The sequence below is a fragment of the Pteropus medius genome, unplaced genomic scaffold (assembly GCF_902729225.1).
Source record: "Pteropus medius unplaced genomic scaffold, Ma_sr-lr_union100, whole genome shotgun sequence".
NCBI classification, from domain to species: Eukaryota; Metazoa; Chordata; class Mammalia; order Chiroptera; family Pteropodidae; genus Pteropus; species Pteropus medius.
Genome location: NW_024352785.1, coordinates 4,427,873 through 4,452,583, shown reverse-complemented (window position 1 = coordinate 4,452,583; position 24,711 = coordinate 4,427,873). Strand labels below are relative to the sequence as shown.

General features: G+C 35.4%; 1 protein-coding gene and 1 pseudogene across 1 annotated transcript in view; both read left to right on the top strand.

Annotated features, from left to right (window-relative positions):
- FBXL17 (F-box and leucine rich repeat protein 17) overlaps positions 1-24,711 on the top strand; it is a 439,190-nt gene that overhangs the window by 347,855 nt on the left and 66,624 nt on the right. The gene's annotated exons all lie outside the window — the stretch shown is intronic.
- Positions 20,285-20,402, top strand: LOC120591051 (uncharacterized; annotated as a pseudogene).

Genomic DNA, 24,711 nt, shown 5'->3' with positions numbered 1-24,711 from the left:
TATCTAAGGTATGTCAGGAAATTAATGAGATTGAATTTCTTTCATAGCTTTCAGAGTAAATCTCTTGACTTTAAAGTCACATTTTGTATCAGAGAAGTAATTGTGCAATCTATAGTTCCTTGAGTCTAATTTTATAGGTAATAATAAAAATGAGAAAGTCAGTTTTCCTATAAGTAACCTCTTTAACTTCTTTGCTGCTTTTCACATCTATTAATTTTGCCCTAACCATTTAAATTTTCTAATATTAGTTTATCTCAGTTTTCCTTCGTTTTTAGTCATCTGGTGATCAAAACCGTTTTCTCCCCATTTGCTCTCTTTTCATTCATCTCACCTTAAAATTTGTTTCTTCTCTTGTAGGCTGATGACTATGGTATTATCAGCTTTCATTGACTAATTCAGAGGGGGAAAAGAATTTACTTTTGAGATTGTCATTCTCCTTGTGTACCATTCTGAACAATTAAAATCAGCTGTCTTTGCTTACTAATGATTCCTCAAGTTAAATGTGGGAAATTGAAATAGGATGTTTTCCTTTAGAGGACACCTACACTACTACATAACAGTGCACCCTACATCACCCTACAGGCCTATTGACTATTGTTCAGTGCATGGTGCAGCCCACTTTCTGAACTGATTTTACCTAATGAGACAGCACTGACTTCTTAAAGTTGTTGCTATTTTAAATTATTTTTGTGTGATTTAGGTACACATCAGGAAAAATGTTTATTTAAATGACCCTGTTTTAGTAATATCCATATTACGTGATAATTATTTTAGATCCATTTTCTTATGTGCATAACTCTTTACTTTTCTTCCACTTGGAAATATTTTATTAAATAAGATGCTCTTTTAAGAGGAATACTTTTTCATAACTCAATTTTTTTTGCTTTAATATTCAAAACTATCAGAAAATATTTGCAAGCATCTTTTTAAAAAACTTTTATTTTTCAACTAGATTTGACATTCAGTATTATTTTATATTAGTTTCACATATATAGCATAGTGATTAGACATTTATATATATATTTTTGCAAACATCTTATTTATTTTTTAGAGATATGTCAGCCAATAACATTACGGTGAAATATGATTCAATACAATGAAAATTTATTGAGTATCTACTGTATGTGCAAACTTTTCTAGGTCTTATGAGAAATACAAAACAATTTAAAGTTTAGTAATTAGTGATGCCATAAGATATATGATTAAGTATCAAAATAATTAGTAGACTCAATCAATGCTCCGAGGAAAGAGAAATCAGTATGAATTGATGACCTTGGAAGGCTTGGGTGAAGAGCTCGTATTTGCATTTGACCTTAAAAGATGGATTTATTTTTATATAATCACCATCCAAAGAACTTGTAGTGATTATATTTAGAAGATGAAAGGAAAGAGTCAAAGGTGATTTTAAGCTTTTGTGCTAGGTTAACCTGTAGAGTAAGATGTCATTAGTGAAAAAAAGATGTCATGGCCTGGCTCGAGAGGGAGGGTGAAGAATCTGGTTTTGGACATTTGACGTGTGTTGTTCAGTAAGAAAGTAGAGATGCAAGAGATCATATGAGGCATCAAGGCTAAATGTGGACACAGTATTATATATATAGTAGAGAGCAGACAACTGAAATCGTAGACTCCTGTGTTCTGTGCTCTTCCTTATGCCAACTAGGTGGGTAACTTTAGTCAAGTGACTTCATGGCTGCCAGCCTCCATTTTCTATATAGGAAATAAGAGAGTCCTGAGGTTCCTTGCATTTTAACATTCATAAAGAAACATTTCAGAGTTCCCCGCATGTAAGTAGTAGTTGAATCTATAGAAGTACATATGACCTCTGAGAAAAGAGGAATATTCAGTGAGAGTAAAGGAGGAGGGCTCAGCCTAGAAGAACACCGCAGTTTCAAATTAGAAGACAAAGCAGAAGGGAATGTGTTGTCATAGGGCAGATGATGGTGTTAAGGAGAAGAGATACCAGTGTGTGAGATGACAGAGACCATAAGCAGAGTAAGTAAGGAGACTGACAGAAGGAGTGACGGGCGATTCATGTCTCCTTATGTCTGATAAGACAGATATCACATTGTGGCACCAGTGTAGTGTTTCTTAGAGAGTTTGTAATCACAAATTACAAGATATACATATGGATTTCACCTTGTAATATGCTTTGAATATGTATATGTTATTCATCAGGAGAGTCAAATTAACTTACTTTCTAAGAAGAGCTGGACTTCTTTGGGTCGAGTAATATTTACATACACAGTATAGTTTAGTCAGAATATATGGATGTTTTATTATACTGTGTGTATGCCATTTAAATAGTTAAAATAACCTTACTTTAATCTCTGATTACTTATTCCAGGTTTATGTTTTGGAAACATGCCAATTTTTAAACAGAACCACTGAAAACATCATTCAGTTATCTCAGCTAATTCATGGTGTATTAAAATAACACAAACACATTTGTGAACCCCAAATTTGACATATATCAGAAAACCATAATTCCTAGACACTCTCAAAGGCCTAATAGTACTTTCTTTCAAATTTAACACTTAAATAAGAAACAATTAAATTAAAATATACATAATGTCTAAACAACTCTGTGACTAGAGTGTACAAATAACTAATAAGGTTTATTACCAAAGATGATACTAAGATAATTTCAGTAATGTTGGAGGCAGATGTGGAAAATTTCTAACACCTAAAATATCCACTTTAATTTTAAGACTTGGATTCCAATTTTTATGCTATCAAAAGAGATAAAACCATAGAAAGGTTGTTATAGAAGAATGCAAAGAATAAATGTAAAAATTTTGAAAAAGAGTTATTTTTTGGTTCTGCTATTAAATTGGAAGATATGTTCAGACTTACATCAAAAAAAAGAAGTAAAAATAAGTTTTTAAAACATATATGTATATACCTATCCTTGAGGTACTGTAAGTGTTAAAATAGTCAAGATTTTCAGAAATTTGTTGAGCTTAAATGAGGCGAGAAATATTTATTCTAATCAGTATTTATTCTCATGAGAATTTACTGTTTTTGTACAGACTTTTTTGGAACCATTGTAAGAAAAATGCTAAAAAGCCAATTAGATTTTAAAAGAAAACTACTTGGACAAGTAAAGGTTATTTGTATTCACTTCATAGAGTGCTATGCAGAGAACTTTTGTTGCCACCTTTGATCTATAAAAAAAAATGACTATCTTGGACTTTTTCCTCTATCTTCTCTTACCTCATACTTCTTAGGCAGTCTTCATCATTAAAATGTTTTTGATAAAATAAACAGCCATTTTTTTAGCACAACTACAGGTACTAAATACTTTAATACATTATTTAATCCTCATGGCTGTTATTCGTTTTTGCAGAGAAATTGAGACTTGAAGAGTTGAAATAAGTTGCCTAGGGTCACACAGGCGAGTCAGTGGCAGAGCCAGGATTCTAAACCCGTTCGCTTAACTCTTTTATATTTACATGTTCTGTATTTCCTGGTTATCTGCTCCAGCACCATGCCAGGGACGTGAAGATGAAAAAGACCTTTTCTCTGATCTCACAGCACTCAGTCTAGCAGGGTAGGGTCATTGCCTTTTATCGTGTGGTTCACCTGACAATATCAGGCCTGCCAGTGCCTGCTAGAGTAGATGTTCCTCTCAGGCATCAAGTGACAGTAGGTAAAGTCCCTGTTCTCACAGAATCTGCAAGCAATTTTCTATCTTAACTCCAAAGTGTCTGTTGCCTAAAGCAAGCTCTCATTGTGACACTATCAAGTATTTTCCAAGTCTTCTGGTATTCTCTCAAAAAAAAAAAAAAAAAAGTGGGGAGGAAATGGTACACGAGAATAAAGGAGGAGTATTACCTATGTGCACTGAAAATATGTTTATGCAGTATGAGTCAGAATTCTCAAACGTATCGAGCCCTAAACCCGAGCCAGTAATGAGACTTACTTTTTTCAGTTCTCTGTGCCCTGCTGCCTGGCCAGTCCATTATGACAACAGCAGCAACAACTGTGTTCAGCTCACCACATGATGACAGCCCTTCCAGTGTGTGCCAGCCATTTATTAGGACATTAGTGGCCAGCCATCCTCCAGATGCCCAGCCGTGACTATCGCACAAAGAAAACATTAGCTTTCTTGGATGTTGCTATTATAATTTGAAAATTAGTTTTGCCTTCATGGCTGCATCACATTTGGAATCTCTCTTTCATGTTGTTATTAGTTTGGGCTCATGGCGCTCATGATAACTGTCACACATTAATCACGTCCATCATGTGATTCTTAATTTGCTCTATTATGACAAATGGATTTAGACACAAACTTGCAATTACCTATTTTGAGGTTAATAACAGATTCGGGGTTGTAATTGGTTCCCAAATATTCAATTTAGGGAAATTATTTTTTCACCCAGCTCTAAAACATGTTCTAAATGAGCAAATTGTATTTTTTACTATGACTGTAAAATTGTGCCAGATGAGACCCTATGAGACATCTGAGCATAGCAATATACCAAAATTTTTTACCAGAACAGAATATCTATGAATTCTGTGGGGTATTCTGCTGTTTGCTATTATCTCATTTATCCACCCCATTTTTATCTGGGTCTCAAATTACTCCAGAACATTTTACTTCATAAACTCTCTCCTTGTGGGGAATACTGTATAGAGATTATTCTATTTTTAGAATGTTAGCATTTTAATAACTTCCTGCAATTATCATTTTTTAATATGATGAAGAAGAAGATATTTTAAAGGCTGCTATACCTTTTGATTTTTCTCTTGGACCTCTTTGTTAAGTAATGCATATTTAAAATGACTGCATATCTAAAACCATCCCAGAAATTCTCTTTCCGAGTGAGCAAAGGGACCTCTTGTAGGGTCCTTTTTGGTTACAGAGACTTCTTTTCCTGGAGGGTTTGCATAGACTAATGTTCCCCTTCTGCTACAACTCTCTCCTTACATACGAATTCCTATGTATCTCCAGGAAATGTTACACATTCGTCTATTCCAGAAAAATTTCCTTCTCTAACAAATCTTAGTAACAGGAAATTACAGGCAGATGGGATGCTAGTCAGCAAGTGACTGCAGAAAGTTGTGAGAGGTGGAAACATGGAAATTAGAGGTGGAAGACTTTCAGAAATCAGCTCTTTCAGAAGCTGTGCAGTATGGAGGCCAAGTCCTAGAGTCGAGAGGCCTACATTTGACTCCCGTTTCAGCTGTTTCCTGTTGGACTGGGATAGGTCGCTTAACCTGTATCAATTTCCTCATCAGAAAAATGATAGTATCTATCTCTGAAAGTTGTTGTGAGGATTAAACGAGTAATTTATAAAGCTCTTAGCACATCGTTAAGTGCTTAGCTGTTGTTATCTAGTCTCCACTCTTATCCACAAAGAAAATTCTTTCCACGTAGTTAATTTTTCCTCCCATTTTTGAATAGTTCTAATAATGAGAATTGACTTGTGACTTCTATACTTTGGGTCTAGCTCTGCTCATTAGAATATATATAATGTATTTTCTATAAAAAGGCTTTCCAAATATTTATCTATTCTCTCTTCGGGGTCTTTTTTCCCCCAAGGCTAATTACCCCTTAACTATCTCACTTGCCTTGACTACTTATATATTACATTGTATGTAGGACCCTTACCTTCCTACTTGTCCTAAATTGGTCTTAATTCACATGTTAATTTTGCTATTAAAATATGGTGCCTAGAATAAAACCAAATACTATCTGAAGTGCAACATGTGACCTCTTTTGTTTTAGATATAAATAGTATCATGGTCAAAGATTTCTTTATTTTTGTATGTGTGTATGAATTGGGTAGAGAGGTGATGTGGAAACCACTAGGCTTTTTTCTCTAAGATGCTTGCCTTCTCCTAAAATCCTTAAGGTCTTTCACATTAACTGTGAAACTGTCCTAAGCCATTTTTGATACAATTGGGATTTTAACCCAAGTATATGACTTTATATAGTTTGCTTAAATGTAATATTCCCTTGCTGAGTCTTTATTGACTATAAAATATGCAAATAGTTATTTACTCATTGGCTGCTTGCTATGAACCAAGAACTATCACAAGTACTTTACAGGCAGGTTTTACTTCTTAGCTGTATTTCGTAGCATAAAATTTATAATATAAAGAGAGATCCTATAACTTGCTCAAGCTCACATGGCTAGTTAATGATGGAAAGGTAAACAGGAACCAAATCCTGTTTACCTTGAAGGCTAGGGAATGAGTGAAGATTTGATTCAAAAGCCATTGATGTAACGTTGAAGAATGTTCCCTGGGGAGTGGCCCAGCCAGGTTTGTGGGTTTAAAAAGATTTCTCTGGCTGCACTATGGAGTGGAGATTGGAGAATGGCCACAGGGCACCGGGGGTACCTCAAGGCTATTAGAGAGTTCAGGTAAGGCATGGCTGGACAGACAGAAGAGCAGTAAAAAAGTGAATGGTTCAAGATTTGTTCTGGAGTTTGAGCCTCAGGATTAGGTGGTTGGCTAGATGTGTGGTCAGAGAGAGGGAGGGCTCCAGGGTGACTCCCAGGTTTCTAGCCACAAGATGACAATGATGATTGAAAATACAAATTAGTTAAGGAGAACTAATTGCTTCCATGATTATGTGCTTAGAAAGTATCTTAGTGGGTGACTACATGAATTGACGATAAAGTTAAAATAAGAGACTACTTACTTTCAAAATGCTAACTTCTCTATTACCTCATATCTTAAGGAAAAGTATATAAGACTGTCCTTAGAGGAAAAATTGAGGCTTCTTTTTTAAACCATAATTCCTAGAGAGATTTTTCTCTCTAGAAGAAAATGCCTTTTTCCCATGAGAAAAGTTGGCAGACAGCAATTCCCATTTGTTCCTTTATGTTTCCAAGCTTTTTAGTCTTCTCTGATATATTTCTATGAGATTAAATCATGAGTACATGTGTCTAAACACATCTGTTCTGTTCAGAGTATGTTTGAAATGTTTAGGTGGAAGAACGAATAGAGCTGGAAGGAGGTAGAAGAGAGTAAAAAAAGAGAGTGAGAATTTTAGCTCTGTAAAGAACCTCACAGATAGTGTCTACTAAAGAGCTCACTTTAGACTTGAGGAAATTAAGAGCCAGAGGAATTTTTCTTTATTCAGCCTGGGGCCTTAGATCCTCTGTCTCTGATTCTTTCAACTGCCATGGTTTTTCTTAAAGCTATTCTCTAGAGCTGTGGAGGAGGAAACCAAATTCAAAGTTAAGGTAGAAGTAGCTTCCATCTGGTTTGTGGAAATTATCATAGCGGAAAAACATATCAGTGAGAACTTCACATTTTAGGGGTCAGTAGGTGAGACAGGTAAAAAGAGAGGTAAAAGGAACTTAGAGTGGATACCCTAGTGAGAATCAGCAGCAGAAGTCAAGGTCAGCCAAATCTAAGACAGGGTAATGAGAGCCATTAAGCACCCAGGAGCTAGGGGTCAAGGTGTGACAAGCTGCCAAGTGGACTGGCAGACATATTTGAGACATCAAAAGAAACCCAAGCACCTCACAGCCCAGGCAAGCCCCACACCACGTTACCTGCCAGAACTTAAGGCTATAGGCAGAAAACAATAAGCATGAGATATTTCAACTCAGGAATTAAAACCAAAATTTTATTACGTAAGAAGCTGAGCCCTTGAAATTGGGGCCCATAGCAACGCCAAGGTAATGACCACTGTGTAAACTCCCCCTGTCAGGTCCTGACCATAGCCGTCATTTTCTGATCAGTCTATGAAAAAGGTCACGTAGACATGATAAGAAGCTGGAACTGGAATTCATTGAGAGAAGGTGAGAAAAATAATGTGTCTTTCATAATAGAGGAGCTATAAAAAAGACATATAGTAAAAAGTCACCCTCCCAATCCTGTCATCTGTTCTGCCCAATACTCATTCCTGCTAACATCTAACCACTTTTTATCCTTTATGGGAATTTTCCTACATACGTAAGCCAATCTCATACAATATTCTTGTTTCTCTTCAGTTTTTACAAAGCAGTACTGTATTATACACACTGTTTTGCACCTCACTATTTTCATTTGATGAATAGTTATAAGGACTCATATTATAGAGCCATCTCAAATCCAAAATGTATCCAGAGGCTTCTGTCCCTAATAAAAGTTTCAAGATACACATTTGCAATTTAAGATTAAGTAAGATTCATAAAAGTAATACTGCTGGAATGTTGGACATTGTGCTTGAGTATGCCCTTATTTAATTATACTCGGTGTCTGGAATTGTAGGAGCTAGAGGTTACAGACCTAGCTGTCCCAACCCTATCACTAGCCAATCTGACAACACTGAGCGATTTAGTTCTCCCCGACATTTTCTTACTTGTAAATGGGAGAAGGTTAGAATGGCCAAGCTTCAAGGTAAATTCTAATTCTAGAACTGATAATATCGTATGAGTAGTTTAAAATTTCACCAGTTTGTTGTCAGGGATCAGAATATGTCTGACTGTTAGAGTTATTATTATTGAGGTACATGTTATGGCAACTTCCTTCAAAAAGAATTGTCTTCAAAGTGATTATGATTATGAAAATTCCAGATAGTCAGAAAAGCATAGAGAATAGTATACAAATATCAGTATATCTTAGCCTAAAAACCAAATGATTATAGATATAATTAAAGTTCCTAATAAAGTTATGTCTTTCTTCTGCAAAAGTATTCACTCTCCTGATTTTGCTATTTATCATTCTCACACACGTGTATACTTTTGCTTCATTTGTAAGTTATCTCTGAACAATATATATATCATTCTTTTGCAGCTTTTAAAATTTTATATAAAATGATATTTTACTACATATCATCAGTTTTCTGCTTCTCACTTTCTTTGTTATTGTTCAGCATTATGCTTTTGAGACTTATCCACGTTGGGATATGTCCTATTGCATCTATTTTTGCCATTCTGTAAACAATCCTAACTTAATGTTCCATTCTGCAATTGATGGCTATTTAGTTGATTTTTTTCTTTTCTATTAGAAACAGTGCTGCCATGTATGTATATATATAATGCATATGTGTCTAAGAATAAATGTCTAAGAATAGATGTAGGAGTGCTTCTTCAGCTTTACTAGATATTGCCAATTTGCTCTCCAAAGTTGTGCTAATTTACACTTCCACCATCAGGTATAAGATTTTTCTCATTGCTTAACATCCCTGCCAACACTTGGTGTTGCCAGACTTTTAATATTTGCCAGTCTGATTGGTGTGAAATGGTATCTCGTTATGGCTTTAATTTGTATTTACTTGATTTCTGATGAGGTAGAGAATTTTTAGGTATGTTTATTGGACCTTAAAGTTTCATCTTATTTTGTATTGACTGTTTACATCTTTTTTTTCCCCCCCCTTTAGGAGATTGCTTTTATCCTATTGATTTATAGTCATTCTTAGACAATCTGAATGGTAAATTTTGTCAGTTATATGCTTTGCAAATATCTTCTCCAAATCTATGGCTTGACTTTACTTTGTTTATGGTATGTTCATGAACACATTTTTCATTTTAATGTGGTTGAATTTATCATCTTTGCTTTGTTTGGTTCTTTCTATTTTGCCTTTTTAGAGGCCTTCCCTATTCGAAATTTATAAAGATCATATTCTCCTAAAGGTTTTAGTTTTTTAAATATACTTGGATCTGTTTATCCACCTGAATCCAATTTTTTTGAAAAATGAGGTTAACCATTTATTGAGTAGTCCATCCTAGTGTGATTTAATTAATTAAGCAAAAAATACATTCTGGTTTATGTGGCATTCCCATTAAAGTTAATTCTAACAAAAGTATTTATTTGTTTTAATGACTGTCATTGCTCAAAGTATTTTTTCAAATTTCTCCTTTTTAAATTACATTCAAAGCCTACCATAAATTCTTCAACATCTACCATTACTGGTATATTTTTTCCTTTAAGGGCAAATTTAATTTTCAGAAAGGATTAAAACTCCTTTAGAATAAGCTTGGTGATGAAGCTAGAGAGTTATTTTTTATTTAACTTAAAATGTAACTGCAGACTGTTAAGACTCTTTTTCTTGCATGAGTATAAAGTGATTATGAAGGCAGACACCTAGGAGAAATTCTCAAACTGTTTTGAAATAACAGTAACCTCAGTATAAATAAGGTTATAAAATCTCCATTACGTTCATTTGGAAGTTTAATCCTGGTACATTTAAACCAATTCCTTATGGCTTAGCAAGGCAACCAGATCTGTAGATAGGTGAATGAAAGAAATATTAAATGATAAATGCAAACTAGAAAAAAATATATCAAGTGCTATGTGTAGGGAGAGTCTGACCATTGGGAAGAGAAAAGGAAGGATAGATGCTTAAAATGACATATGAACTGAACCTGAGAAGATAAGTAGAAATTTTTCAGATGAAGGACATGACATGCAGAACACACAGCATAGGCAGAAAAGGACAAAGTTAGCATTAATATGCAAGGCACATTCAAGATCAGGAGTTTATTTAGTATGGTCAGAAATACTGCAGTCTGGTCCCTCACCACCACCAAATGTAGCCACAAAGGTCTTTTAAACATGGAAGCAATGCAATCAGATTTATACTTTTGATCAAAATCCAGTAGCGCAGTTGGTGAACTTTTTCTGTAAAGGGCCAGATTGTAAATAATTTAGATTTTGTAGTCCATGCAGTCTCTTTCACCGTTGTAGCATGAAAGCAGCCATAGATACATAAATGAATGATGTGGTGTGTTCTGATCAAACATCACATACAGAAATAGACAGCAAGCAGGATTTGGCCCTTGGCCATATTTTACTGACCACTGGAGTGGAGGATAGATTGAGGAGAAGATGTACTAGAAACAGGAAGATCTAGAATGACTGGACTAGATTAGGTTTTTTAAAAAAAATGAGGTTTCAAATGAAGGCTGTGAATATAAGAGTGGAGAGAAAGGGACAGCTGAGGAAATGTTGCAGAAGTGTACTTGGCAGACTTGGCAGTGTTCTGGAATGGGTGGGTTGGAGGGCTGGTGATGAGGGAAAAATGTCTGTGGGACCTACCTCTGGGGAGCTTGGATGTCCATGGAGGCCCCTCTACTCCTCTCTGAACTCTCCAAGAAGACAAAGTCTTGTTTTGTTTTGTTTTGTTTTTCTTTCCTTTAGAGCCTGTCTTACATGATTTGAGGGACTATGGTGGTCAGGAAAGGCCTAGTGAAGTAATATTAGGCACTCCGAGGACAATCATGGGAGCTCAGTAGATTTGTTGGTGTTGCCTATATCTGCATTAGACTTGTGCCATGAGTAGAAGCTCCACACAGGAACATCTGTGCACAGTGGCCTTCCATGGGCAGGGACCATCATGGCCCCTTTGAGTTGGCAACAGACATTTTTACATGCAGCTGCAGCTCTTAGCCATTTGAGAGCCAACAGTCAGAACCCCCAAGGACCAAGGGCAGGTAGTTCAATAACAATACTTTCAATCATGTTAGCACTGAATGAGGCCCACAAATTCGGTCTTTCTGTCTTTTAACGGCTGAAATAATTTAGCTATATTCTGCCACTTGAGCTCTTTTGGGGGAAGGGGTGTGTATAAGATGCTAAATTTGGTTCCACTTCAACTCTTTAGTCCTCCCAATGCTGAAAGGCTCTTATCTTTGAAATGTGAGTGCTAACTTGAAGACAGTAAAGAGTTTCTCTTTCTATATCTCTAGCATGGAATCAGGATTATATCCGTCCTCAGCCACCAAGTCTTGTGTTAATGGAACTAAAACTCTCTGGGGAAGCATCCCAAACCTTTTTAATGTTCCCAAGCACTAAAGTTTGCATTAGGACTTTTACATTAGCTGAGGTATCTATAAAAATACATGCTTGCAGCTAGGTCCCTAGTGGCTTCACATCCAAAGAAACTGTGGAGCATCCGTCATTCTACCCAAGTGCTGGAACAACTTTTAGTACTGCAGATACTTCCATGTATAACTCAGCTAAGAGCGTGCTGCAATTGCCGTGGCAGAGTTTAGCCATGATTTTGTAGAATATTGTAAAGATATAATTAATTTTAACTATTATCATCTAAGATGCATTGGTAGAGAATCGTGGAATTTTAAGAAGAAAGGGTTTTTCAGATCAGTTGTTGATTTTCTTTTTACAAATGTCATGGTTTTTCCACACTGTCTCATAATCTAGTGCTGTAATATAACCCCTCAGCATTCTGGCACACATCTTGCTGGTAAATCCTTACTACCTTTAGTATGTAATCAAAAGCAATAGTGGTTTTTCTTTCTACTTGATTTAGCAATAAAATAAATTTTATTTGAGACATTGTTTAGAATCATATCTTAGCCAAAATCTTCTGAATTGGTAGTTAGTTATGTTTTGCTTTTTATGTAGCAAATGTTTACTAAAAGTACAGTTTTTATTTCATAAATTAGACACCAGAAGCCAAGAAGCTGTGGTTCTCAGCCTAGGCTACATATTTGAATCACCTAGGAGCCTTTTAAAAATACTGATGCCCAGGTCCTCCCTCAGATGAATTGAACTTGATTCTGTGGAAGTGGGGTCGAGGCTCCAGTATTTCTTTAAAAGATCCCCTGATGATTCTCCTGTGCAGTCAGGTTTAAGAGCTCCTGCCTTTTTAAATGCAAATCCAACTGTGTGTCTCCACATTTTAAAACCTTTGTCAACAGAAAACAGCCTAAATCCCTAACATTTAAGATCCTTCCTGGAACGGCTCCACCACTGTCCAAATAAGCTCATGCCAGTTTGCTGTGTACACCCTCCAACTACTCCATTTCTTGTCTAGTTTTATTGAGACATAATTGACTGTGTAAGTATAAGGAGTACTTGTGAAATGATTACCACAATAATACTTCATTTTCTCAAATAGGGGGTCCTACTTTCCATCACTATGTGTTAGCACATATTTTGGAGAAGAGACCCTGTTCTTGTTCACTAAAGTCCTTCCATTTCTTAAGGGCCCCTTGAGCATCAGTACCCTTTACTTAGCAAGGCTTCCTGAAGGTGGTGTTCACTCCTCTCTGCACAGTGCATCCTTTCCATCTTACGTGAGATACTTGGTTATCTCACGTATCACTATTTATCTCTATGTCCCTCTCCTTCAAAACACAGAATTGGGCTCATACCTTACTATTCTTTGGATTATTATAGAGTACTTAAACCATAGTGAGTATGCAGCATATGAGTGAATGAAATTTATTATAAAAATTTATTTTAGGGGGAGTTATAGCAGGGGTTCCAAAGTCAGACTGTATGGGTTCAAATGACAGCTCTGCCACTTATTAATTTTGCAAACTTGAGCGAATTATTGAATGTTTCTAAACCTCAAATTCATTATCCATTAGGTGGGAATAATACTATTTCTTATTTCATAGGCTTGTGAGAATTAAATGGTATGCTATTTGTAAAGTTGCTAGTATGGTACTTAATGCGTAGTATGCATTAAATAAATATTCAGTGCTTATTACCTCCTAATTGGTTTTTATCTGGGTGTAACTACAGGTTTCCCCCACTATCTAAAGTAGAGCATTCCTATGAAACCTTTTGTAAGCTAAAATGGCTTAAAGCGAAAGAGTAGTTACCTTAGGACCCTTCTTGCTAACGGATGCACAAAATAAATTGAGACGAAGCACAGATGCTCACAGTCACAGTTCAAAGCTACAGTGGCTTGGTGATGAGCTGTTGAGTGTGGTTCCCGGGGAAGGGGCTTGGCGGTGCCACTCTTGCTGCTCAAGATATAAGCTGCCTCTTTAAAAATTTGCTGCAAACCAAACGCTGAATGGTATATTCCCTTTTCATCTTTATTTGTAAAAGTGAAAATCCTCTTTGGATTTTTTTTTTTGGTTAGCGAAAACAGGTAATAATGTAGCTCTTTCACAAAAGCAAAGTAGCATTAAGCCAACTTTCAAAAAGTGGGGCATACTTATACAAGTATTATCTCTGATAGAAAAGGAGCATGAAACAGGTGAAACATGGTCAGTGAAGTTTCCATTAGTCTAATCTAGGTTGGTTGAATCCTCCTCCCTTCTCTTCCAAAGCCTTACTGACTTTAAAAAAGGAGTACATAGAGCTACATGGAATAATTGGTAGATGACAAAGAATTTTGAAAGGATATGCTATAGCAAGAGAGTGAAGTAATTGAGATTGTGTATGAACAGAATTATTTTATACAATTTTACATGATCGGAAATGGAAAATACTGGGAACAACGTGATGCCCCCCAAATCTGCCATGAAATAATGAGAATTTACCAGGGTTAGAGACTGACACTGAATTTCCTAATCTAAAGCAGCCTGAAGTTTAAAAAGTTGCATACATACTAATACTTTATGGCTGCAGTCATCCACTCAGAGGCATTCACTGAAACCAAATAAGCATAGCCCTTTTTGATCCATGGTCTGTGTCTGTGGAAGTTCTGGTAGTTAGAAAGCTAGAAGAAGAAGAAAAGATGGCGACAAAAGACAGAGAACAAGCCAAGAGTCAGATGATATGCTTACTCTTTCTCATGTTGCATGTCCTGGAAGGACCAGGATTGTCAAGGTCTCATATGTGCAGAATTACTGTTGTGATGACTGAGAATATAATGAATTCAATCTGAAAATAATGTAGCCGTAAATGTCATTACTACCTTTTTTTTTTTTTTAACCTACATTTAACTTGTAGGTGAGATGAAAAATGACATGCTATGTCCTGTAGCACGATATCTGGCATATTGTCTGTACTGAGTAACAATAAACTGTTGTTGATATCATGAGATTGATGAAAATGATTGATGATGATTATCCATGGCTCATTCATCAATAGGAGAAAAATCCTCCACTTCTAGAACATACTTAAGAACCTTGTTTGGGATGATGCATTAAAATTCCTGCTAAATTCTATTTGACCCACATGTAACTAATAATACTATCTTGATATTCGAGCTTGGGAATTTTAGTATTATAGAAGTTTGTAGGTCCTAGAAATACAATGTTATGAATAATAGGGATTACATTAAACTGATTTAAAAATAATTCTTTTCATATTTAATTCCTATAAATATTTCAAAATCCACAGAAGAGATAACGACCAAACGATAAAGAAGGACCGCTATTATTCAGGTATAAAAGTGAAGCATACGGCTATTTTCTTGAAGATATGTTTATGGTAATATAACATATGGATACCATATGGAGAAAATCAGGTTGGAAGCCCTCTGGAGATAGACTACTATATCACCACCAAGCAGATGTAAATTTCAGTGCCTTAGTCACCTACTGACTATCACTCTTAGAGTTAAAGGGGCTTTTTAATAGCTGAAAGTGAAGTTATTTTTAAAGACAAAATTCATTTAGAAACATATTTATACATAGTGTACTTATTTTGTGTTTAGTATTTAAAGATAATGCTATTGGTTCTGATTACCATTTGAGAAGAATGATGTGGCTAAAAGACAAATAAGTGACTAATAACCCTTTTCACCCTAGATGCATAGAAACTAGTGACTTTGCTGCCTGGAATCATGTTTTCCCAAATAATTTTTCTCAGTGCGAGCTGTCTCATTTCTTGATTACTGATACCGGATTCATCACAGCTTCTCTGTTTTCCCAGGATTTTTTTTTAACAGCTTGGCTGTATCATTTTGAATGGTACTTCACTGAGTCCTTTAAAGAATTTCTAACACTCATCCGGCTTACGTTAATCCCATTTCAGGTCACCATAAAGCAGTTGTTTTCATGTCTAATCAGTAGGCTTGCATAATCCACAAGAAGCCCGTTGTCGAGTGCACTTCTTCAAGCTGGTAAATTTGCTGCAGTTTGGGATTATGTTATTTGTGCTCCTCTCTCATTGTTTTCTATTAGCTAAAGCATTACTCACAGGTGATACTGATGAAATTGCGCAGATAATCAGAAGTGGTCAGTTGAGGTCTTTAGCCATGTACTAGAAGGTTGGACATTCGTCACTTTGATCTTGACCTTGTTGCTACAGTGAGTGCGCACCCTGTCTGCCCAACTCAAAGGTCATGCTGGCCTTCTTGATTTGATTTTCTACCCTGTCAGTCAGCACACCATTAAGCAGAGTGCTGCCCGTGACCCCTGTAATCTCAATACTGCCAGTGAGCAGTACGTGGGGTTCTGCTGATGGGGAAAAGTATGTGATCTCATGCTGTAATTCAATTCAACATGTATTTATTGCACACCTGCCATTTGCCCAGAAAATACACATGGTGCCACAAGATAGAAAGAAATACAGGCACAGTTTCTACCTCCAAAGAGCATTATTGCATGTTGATAAAAGTCTACCTCACAATTAGGAGGGACAGATAAGATGTGCTGTTGGATGTCAGAGTAAGCTTTGCAACATTTCGGCCACTGGACTTATTCTGCAAAAAGATCTATAACCATGAGCTATCTATCTTTCTGCATGTGTATTCTGAAAGCCCCCATGTTAGCCTCCAGCAACAGCCCTTGAATGGCTGTCTCACAGGCTTTTAATGATATTCAGAGCTGTTAAGTGGAGTTTCCCAGAAGACAGAAATCACAGTCTAACACTGGCTTCTGGGCCCTTTATTCTACTCTCAGAGAATCACCGCGCACAATGGATTCGATTTGATGGGGCTGATTTGCATCCTTGCTTCACCGATTGGTGACTGAGCTTCTCAGCCTATTTATGTTCAGATGATTATTGGATGTTGCACATATATTGTATAATCTTTTTTATCACTAAATTAATATACACCCTTTTGTGTTTTTAAATGAGAATATGGAATTTTTGTTTGATAATAAGATTTATTTATTACCCAAGTTATATCTTGACATATTTTTTAATTTAAAAAAACATTTTCCTGTGCTAACATTGACCATTGTGTTTTTTTCTCAGCCATTTTCTTATTCACGGTTATTTTCAGTGATGAATTGTTTAATCTAAATTTTGTTCATCTTTGAGTTTCTTTATACTGTTAGTTAAACTCCTGCCAGCCTGCTTAATATAATACAAAAATAAATATTACAGACACGTTCCTGGTGGGTAAAGCTGATCATCTTGTTTCTGTTGTAATTTATAACCTGGAGAGTTTACAATTGTAAATATTTAGGAAAGTGGTCTTGCCACCCAGCCTCATATTTACACATGGGATTTACTGGTCCAATGTTAGGTCAAAAGTCAATATAAAACAGGAATGGGGGCTCCAATGTCTTGTCCCTTGGAAATGTCTTCAGAAAAATTCCTGGAGCAGATCACTGTATTGTGAAAATAATGGGCTGCTTAGCACATCTCGAGGCTTCACCTACACAGGGGCCTTTGTGTAGCACATCAGTCATTCTTCTAATGTAGAGTCATCAATAGTTTGGAATTCAAGAAAAGTAGGACAAAAGAATACTTTTAGATCTGCCAAAGTAGAAGGTGGTGCGAGGGGAGGAAGAATAGTTAGCCAGAGGCAAAAGGAAAACAGCAAACTTAAGAGGATTCTCAGCCTCTGGGAATAATGTTAAAAGAAATAAATAGTAAATTAAGTGACTTACAAGCTTCTTTGACCCCATTCAAAGATAAGTTGAATAATCTTGCCACACAACGCAAATAAATCTTAGTAAAGAATTTATATTTTGAGTGTTTAAGCTATTAAGAATTTGAACAGATTTAAGAGTGTAAAATAGTTATATAAACATTGAAACTCCAAGCTACATTAATGAATGATTTTAAAATATTGCTTTTGAAAAATCAAGTTCATTTTCAAACTCATCTAATAGTGCAATTTAATGCAAACTAAAGGGGAATTATCAATGCAACTTGTCTTAATAGCTATCATACTTAAAGTAATAGCATAAAAATAAGATTTCTTTAGAGCAGATGGCATACAGCAAAGTGGCTGGTATAAACTACAGTATTATTAATATATGAGTGTTAACAATATGACTGAGTGTTATATGTTGAAAAGAGAATTCCCAATTAAGTTTCTGTGTCATACTCGAATCTTATCTATAGCAGTATCTATAGGCTCATGCAGATTTTCCAGGATTTCTTGAGCTTGCAAACAGTTCTCCTAATTGATTAGCATGTGGTATGCCTTCCCCCACCCCCTCAGGTTGCTATGGTGATACAATCTTAGCTTCCCCTCCATTGCTTTGTCTCCCGTTCAGTCTCAACTATGGAATGAGATCTTGTGAACCTATTGGACAAACTGGTGCTGGCATTTCCATTCATATGTGTTACCTAGCATTCCTCTTTGGCTTAGTAAATGGAAAGTGGTCCTGTATGCCAGCTCACATGTTTAGATCTTGCAAAAGTATCTAAGAAAAAAAAAATCTATTTGATATACCTTTTATTTTATTATTACTTCTAAAGTACTAGGGCATAAAATGTTTTTCAGGGAAGTCTTGAGAGCACATTAACCTTAAAGATTTCTAACAATCACTAAGAATAGTATTCTCTTACCACTGACAACATTTTTTTAAAAGGATGTTTCCTAACATTTTGAGATGAGATATATATCTATAGGGGTGTGTGTGTGTGTGTGTGTGTGTGTGTGTGTGTGTGTGAGTGCGTGTGTATGTGTGTGTGTATGTAAATGTATATATGTATATGCATATATACATACATATATATATATACAGAGAGAGAAGGAGAAACATGTATATGTGTATTCTTTTATTTTAAAGTCATTTTGAGAATAAAGTATTGTTTTGTTTGCTTTAGTTTGGTTTGTACAGCTAAGGCAAGTCAATAATATTTATATGCCTTTGCTAAGTTTCCTGCCAATGTAAAAGGGACAATTACTTTCAAACCAATTCTTAAGAGTCCTTGATTTTTGAATGCTGCTATTCACACATAGCAACCAAAGAGTCTAATCTAGGTATACTTTGCATCTTCTGTAAGGAAGTAGACATATAAGTAACTTATAAATCTGCCACTTATTTAAACAGCACCTTGTATGTACAAAGTACAATGAAACAAAACATTATTTTGTCGGTCTACTGACCATTCTTTTCTGTGGATAGGTGATGATAAACCTTTTTAGAACAACTCATTTCCCAGGCCACCTGACTTGAAGTCCATGTCTTCAGAACACATTTATATTTCTAGTCACAACAGTACTATGTTTTAGGCTAACATTTGGCACCTACCTTTTAAACATAACTTTAGATACTTTACAAAGTACATCAAAGTACGTGATAAAATGTGTGTAAGTAGGGCAGTAGTTCAAAAAGCATTCCCATATTTTTTTAGGAAATACAATATGTAGTAAAAGATTCCAGCTCTTGAGACTCCTGAAGTCAGGGACCTGTCTGAAATGCAGTCATAGTAATGACTTCCCTACCTCCCACCATAAGAACCTTAGGGACTATACTTCAGAAATAGTAACTAGAACCAGTCTGTAAATTAAATAGTGCATAGGGAAAGATTGAGAAGAAAATTAAATCAAGAAAAAGTAGGAAAGAAAGTAAGAAAACAACTTTAACACTGGAAGTATGTACCTAGTTTTAAAAAGAAAAGGAAAAAACACCTTTGGTTAAATTCTCGTACTTTAAAAAAGGTTTAAGATGTAACTGAACTTGTCTGCTTATTTTCTAATATTGACTTTTAAAATTAAGAAAAAGACATTTAATTTGTGTAAGATGCTCATTTAATGTATTGAATGACAATCAAAAACTAGAATTGCTCTCTTTGAAATCTTCACTGCAATATGTGTAGTTAAAAATGTCATTTGAGATAGCATTTTTGCTTAAACTTCACTTTTAGATTATTATTATTCTACAGTGACGATAATTTCTTTCTCAAAGCTTGAATTTGTCAAGGAAAGTAAGAGAGGTAGAGCTAATCTGAGTCAGTTATGGAGAAAAGAATTTCAGATGCCACAAAGGGATATAGAGCTTTTCAGGTCTTACAATATTGCATCTATGATGTCATAAGACTCCTGTGTTTGTGTTGTTTGGTAGCACAGTAACAGTTTCTTGTGTTCAAGAGTAGCTACAATCTTCATCTCACTCTAACAATCCAGACCTCTTCCTTTATATAATTTCTGTATGAAGCTGATTGTGTGGAGTATGAGTTCATATCCTTTCCTCCTCTTCCTCCAACCTCCATCTTTTTTAAGTTTCTAAAATGAAAATAAATGCAGTGGTCAAAGTCAGACAGTTAGGAAGAGATGTATCCTGGAATAAGTCACATATTTTTAACTTTTAACACTGTCCCACACTTTGCAAAATAAAGACTAGCAAGTCGAGATGAAAACCCACAAGCAGAATCAAAGAGGTATGTAAGAAGTAAATAAATAGAATTAGAGACATTTCAAGGACTATTTTTTTAATTCTGTTTGGGGATAGGATAATGTTTAAAGTCTGTATACTTATCACAAATTCCTCTATATATTTGAGTCTACACCATGCTACCCTGAACGTGCCCGATCCCATCTGATCTCGGAAGCTAAGCAGGGTCGGGCCTGGTTAGTACTTGGATGGGAGACCACCTAGGAAGACCAGGTGCTGTAGGTGTAAAAAATAAAAAACAAAAAAATAAAGGATTGTAAGCTGACAAGGTCCTTGCAATCTGTGAGGTCAACCAAGAGTTGCCTCACCTAAAAAATAAACAAACAAACAAATAACAAAAATTCCTTGTATATTTGAAACAATTAGGGAAACAAAAAGGCATTTAAATTTTACATTTCTATGAGTTCTAGTTAACTCAATAAGAAGCCTATTAAGTCACATTATCTTAGATGTAATTTAAGTGGCTGTTTATTGTTGGTAAGTCAATAGTTGTAATGCATCTTTTCAGACTATGTGTGTGGAGTGATCGATCAGTGAGGAGTGAATTTTGAGCAGGCTGTTAAAACTGGATAGAATGGCAAATGTAGATCTCATTCTTTACCTATTGATCCTATTTCTATACCTCGGCAATGGGAATCCAAATAACAACAATCAACCATTTACAAGGCACTTCTAACACAGATTATAGTATGTCCTTAGACAGTTCAGTACCATTTCATACCTCAAATAAGAAAACTGAGACTTCTTTCAAGTAACTTGGCTAAGGTCACATTGCTGGACCTCAAACTTGCATCTTCTGATTCTAAATCCTGTTCTTTCTTTACTGCTGCCTCTTCCTGTCTTCAGATACCATTTCGTTTTCCCTCTTCACACCACTTATATCTCCATTTTCAGCTTTCGTAATAACCATTACCTTATACCCAGTTCCTAGAATTCCTAGTTTATATCCACAGTCAACATTGAACTAGACATCCTGTGTATTTCTTAACAGTCTCTTTGCTTTTGATGGTGAGAGATTTTTTCTTTTAGGCTTAGAAGTAATTTAGATTATAAATACTGTTTTAGAGATAGTTTATGAGATTTTTCCCCCCTCTGCTATTCTTTCCAGTTTCTCTTTAAATTTATTTTAACAGATATCCCTTATTTTGAAATAGATCATGTTCAATTTGAATATTTTAAGATTGCCTTTGATTCTTAAAAACCTTTTTACCATATGCTAAAAGAGAAAAAAGACTGTCTTAGTTCAATGATTTCAGATACGATAATGCTTTTAAAACAAATCAAATTTGTTTTATTAAATACATTTGGGGTTGAGAGTTCAGTAGACAACAGTCAGCACTTTATTTCAAACTGTTTAATGGAATTGCATAAAACAGATGAAGTAGTAGCAAGAGCACTCTCCTATCTTCACAGTAATTCCACCTGCTGCTAGCCACATGGCGGTCATTAAAATATCCCATTTCATTGTAATCATAGAGAGTTTTAAACATAAACATATTCCTTAAAGGTAGTCCTTTAAGAAAAACTAGTATTAGCTAATATTACTATTCAAAAGATAGATTGTACCAAAGAGAATATTCCATTAGATGTTTCATAAAGTCATAAAATAAACTGTCTATTCTCATGAACAATTCATTGAGTGAAAATTTACTGATGCTTATGAGATGCCAGGTCATGTGCAAAGTGCTGAAGGAAACATTAAAAAGTGCTGGATAAAAATCCTTCTGCTAAGGAGAAAAGACTAGACCAGTGTCTTTCAACATCTTTGCCTCTTTCCATTAACATCGAATTCACCTGCAGAATTTGTTAAAACTGCAGATTCCTGGACCTCACCTCAGACCTACCCAATCATAATCTGCAGTTAGGATCCAGGAATCTGCACCTTTAAATAAGTTATCCAGTGATTTTGTGGTTCATTAGTTTGAGAGGCACCTGTATTGCAAGAAGACAGATACAAAAAGAAATAAGTGTATCACCAAGTGATTATAATTCTAATAGAACTGTCATTGATAAATACTTTATTTAAATTTGTATTTCTAATGAATGTAAAATGTGACTATGTGACCTATCATATGGAGTGAACACATGGATAATTTATCTAAAATTCCATGCCTAAGGTGTCTTTAAATTTTAACAGAAATTAATTAAACATATTGTTCTAGAGATTCTTTATGTCTTGAACTAGAAATGTCAGAATGAAGTCATGTTTACAAGGAGTAGGAGTAAATCTGCCATGCAACAAAGTAGAAAGATACCTGTTTAAATTACTCAATTAAAAAAATTCTCTGTAACATGAATAACTCAAAAATGCTGAAGAAGTCTTGGCTTCTTATACGCTTCATAGCAAAAGCAATATCAAGTGACTTTACTTGAGGTCAGCACTACTGCCTGGTCTGTTTAGATGTGCAACTGGCAGAGTCTCAGAAGTGTCAACTGCTCAGCTCAACCAAAAGTGGTAGTTCACAAAGACTAGCTATATAGTCTGTATAAATAGTCCCAAGGAAAATGTCCTTATTTACTTTTTACCCAGCACTACAAAATGATAAATAGAACTAAATTCTAAAAAATGCTTGAACAATCAATAGGAAATGTCAAGGTAGAAAATATTGACAAGCTAGTATAAATAAAGCTTTTTAAAACAAGGATATAGCTTTCCAACATTTATTAATAAGGTACTAATTCCTATAAACCAATCACCTTTTATGGATAAGCATGCAGTAACAGTTTGTGCTATAGGTCATAATTATATGTAAATAGGTAACACAGTGAAGTGAAATATAAACGAACTTTAGGATGTTGCTAGACTCCTATTCACCTCACTTCCTTCTTTGTATTTATTCATTTAACGAATACTCGTTAAGTGGCAATGCCAGACACTGTCTTAGGCACTGGGACTGCAGCCTGGAATAAGCTTGCATAATCACGTATACCACTTGGGGTTTGTATGCTAGTTTGTATGCTAGTCCACAAAAACATGAATCAACCAAGAAATAAAATAGTTCTTAAGGGAATTTACAAGATTCTGTGACAGAAAATAGTGTGGGGGTCCAACTTTTTGCAGAATTATCAGAAGGGCTACTCTTAGAAGGAAATATCTAAGCCCCAAACTGAAAGATGAGAAGGAGCCAGGCACAAGAAGAGTTGCATGAAGAAACTGAGGAAACGAAAGCCACAAAGGCCCTGCACGGAAGAGTTTGGTAAGTCGAAGGAACTGATGAAAGACCAACACGACCTGAATGACAGGAAGAATGCACGAGAAGTCAGATACGTGAACTGTCCTATGTAGGCAGTGGTGATGCACTTGGCCTTTATTCTAAATGCAGCGGGAAGCCACTGAAGAGTATTATTCAGAGAAATGTGATCAGAACTACTGTTTAAATATTTTACTTTGGCTGTTGTATACAGAGTAGATTGGAGTGGGGGACGGGGTGGAAAGATGACTAGTTGGACTATCTCTGTGGTCTGAGGAGAGATGATGGTGGCCATTGGAGGGGTCAAAAGTGAACAGATTCAAGGTATATTTTGGAGGCAAAATGAATAGACTTTGCTGATGCATTGAATTTTCTTTTGGAATTTACATGAAGTTGTTAGAGCATTATTTTCAGAAAGAATATGGTATATAAGTCCAAACTTTATAGGTTTAGAAATGTAGGGGAATAGGTAAGAAAATGTTCACAGCTGCTACCTCCCAGATCCCATTCCCCTTCTCCATCCTGGATTCTGTCCTCTTTAGGGAGATCATCACAGAAACACTTTGCCTTTGTGTACACAGGTAGGGGAAGAGAAGGAGCAGTCACTCTCCTACAGCCTTTCTCTCTTTGATTCCTCCCACAAAGAACTGTAAGCATTATGGGGTCCTGTAATTATATCAGCAAATGGTTCTTGGAAGCATTATGTTTTATAAGTATATAGTTCCAACTCCTATTTTTGTCTTCTACACCATGTTCATATTTTCAATAAATCAACATTTTAGATTGAGAGTAAAATCCAAGAAAATCTACTGAAGCATTTAGAAACTCTAAAATCAGAAATATATATGTGTATATATTTAAAATAGTTTCATTTTTACTAGAGTACACTTATATACCCTATCATAGTTAAATATTGTTTTTATAATAATTTAATATGTTTTCCCACTAAGTAGTAGTAAAAGTAATTTTAGAGCATTTAGGTTAATTTATCAGATTTAATAATGCCAAACAAATGGGACTCATTTTAAGTAATGAGACTAGAGTAGGAAAAGAAGCATCAAGAAAAATCGGAAACCACAGCATAATTAGATTTAGGCTTTCAAAAGCATTTGTCTCCATTTCCTCCACCCCACCCCAAAGGAAATAACAGAACAAGCCATTTAAAAATGAATTCTTCTCTGAAGACTTTCCCTATTGTGTCTGTTTAGTCGTCACAGTTTTCAATATTGACAGTGAGTTTCTTTTCACCACCAATATGGCAAGTTCTTTTGAGTTAGAAAGAGATTTCACCTTTCATTGCCTTGTGTTATTTCCCCTCTACTGAACTATGTAAAGAAAGGTAA